The sequence below is a fragment of the Myotis davidii genome, unplaced genomic scaffold (assembly GCF_000327345.1).
Source record: "Myotis davidii unplaced genomic scaffold, ASM32734v1 scaffold1578, whole genome shotgun sequence".
NCBI classification, from domain to species: domain Eukaryota; kingdom Metazoa; phylum Chordata; class Mammalia; order Chiroptera; family Vespertilionidae; genus Myotis; species Myotis davidii.
The window spans coordinates 95,058-97,338 of NW_006289407.1; positions in this window are offsets into that span (position 1 = coordinate 95,058).

The following is a 2,281-nucleotide window of genomic DNA, read 5'->3' on the forward strand; positions in this document are numbered from 1 at the left end:
GCTGGACCCCAGCAGCAAGCTAACCTAGCAGTTGGAGCATCTGCCCCCTGGTGGTCAGTGCACGTCATAGTGAGCGGTTGAGTTGCCTTGGTATATCATTAGCATATTATACTTTGATTGGTTGAACAGTTTACAGGTCACCGGACAACTGGACACTTAGCATATTAGGCTTTTATTATATAGGATACCCTTGAAATGTCTGGATAACTTTAACTTCCCTTTTTCTGGACCACTTGGGGCACAACCTAATGTGCCTGGGCGCCAGGACAGATACCACAAATTCCTTCATTGTTATCATGTTAGTTGTTCCCACACCAACTAAGTATGTGTCTATCATTTTACTTTTTATCCAATCTCAAGTGTTTCCCCGCTTTGCTTTCTCCCGCCTCTCTAATCTATCACCAATGGATTTCATGTAACCCACCTACATCCCTTCCTTTGATTGCAGTGTATAAATCAAGATGTAACCTGCCATTCTCCAGAGTTTTATCTCAACCCTTCAAGGTTCTGCTTCCCGGCATTTGTTGATAGTTTGGCTCAAATAAACTTACAAAAATTCTTTACAGGTTTGAACGTTTTTATGTTAACATTAGAAATCAGCTTGTAATATATAACCTTTATTATCTTGAGGTATATTTTCTCTATACCTACTGTGTTGGAAGCTTTTATCACAAATAAATGCATATAATTTTTATTTTTTGTTTTGTTAATGTGTATTATGTTAACTGACTTGCAGTTATTGAATCCTTGTGTCTCTGGACTAAATCTCATTTGATTATGATATAAGATCCTTTTAATATATTATTGAATTTGGTTTGCTAATATTGCATTGATAATTTTTGTATCTATGTTCATAAGGGATATTGGCCTGTAATTTTCTTTTTTTGAAGTGTCTTTGTCTGGTTTTGGTATCAAGGTAATGCTGGTTTGTAGAATGAGTTTGAAAGCCTTTCTTTTTCTTCAATTTTTTTAACAATTTGAGGAAGGTAAGCATTGACTCTTCCTTAAATGTATGGTAGAATTATCTGTAACCTATCTGCTTCTGGACTTTTGTTTTGGGGCGTTTCTAAATTGATGACTCAATTTTGTTACTAGTAATCAGTCTGTTCAGATTTTCTGTTTCACCACACAGATTAAGTCTTGGAAGATTGTATGTTTCTAAGAATTTATTTATTTATTTTAGGTTATCCAATTTGTTGTCCTATAATTGTTTGTAGTATTCTCTCATAATCATTTGTATTTTTGTAATATTGGTTGAAATTCTTTTTTTTCAATTCTGATTTTATTTATTTGGACCCTCTCTCTTTTTTATTGATAAGTCTGACTTAAAGAAATCAATTTCATTTATCTTTTCAAAGAACCAATTCCTATTTTCATTGATCTTTTTCTATTTTTAGTCTCTATTTTTTTTATTTATGACCTAATTTTTATTATTTTCTTTCTTCTAATAACTTTGGGATTTGTTTGTTCTTTTTCTAATTTCTTTAGGTCTAAGCTTAGTTTATTTGATATTTTTCTTATTTTTTTGAGGTAATCTTGTATCATGATAAACTTTCCTCTTAGAAATTATTTTCTGTTTTGCATAACATTTGGAACTATGTTTCCATTTTCATTTGTTTCAAGATATCTTTTTAAAATTTCTTCTTTGAATTATTTGTTAACCCATAGGTTTAGTAGCATGTTCTTTAGCTCCACATATTTGTGGGGGTTTTTCCAGTTTTCTTCTTATAATTGATTTCTAGTTTCATACTGTTGTGATAAGAAAAGTTGCTTCATATTATTTTAGTCTTCTTAAATTTATCGAGACTTGTTTTGTGGCCTAACATGATTTATCCTGGAGAATGTTCCTTGTGCAATTCAAAAGAATGTGTATTCTGCTGTTTGTGGATAGATGTTTTACATATATCAGTTAAGTCTATGTGGTCTCGTGTGTCATTTAATGAAAATTTTTTGCCTATGAGTATCCAATTACTCCAGCACCATTTTGTTGAAAATAATATGCATGTTCCATTGAATTGCTTTTCTACTTCAGTTGCATAGACCTATGTGGGTTTATTTCTGGGTTCTCTGTTCTGTTCCATTGATCTATGTGTCTATTCATCCACCAGACTACACAGTCTTTATACTATCCTATCTAATAAAAGAGAAACATGGTAATTGGCATACGACTGCTACCCTTCCCATTGGCTAATCAGCAAGATATGCAAATTAACTGGCAGCCAAGATGGCCACCAGCAGCCAGGCAGCTGATGCGAACAGGGAGGCTTGCTTGCTTCAGCGG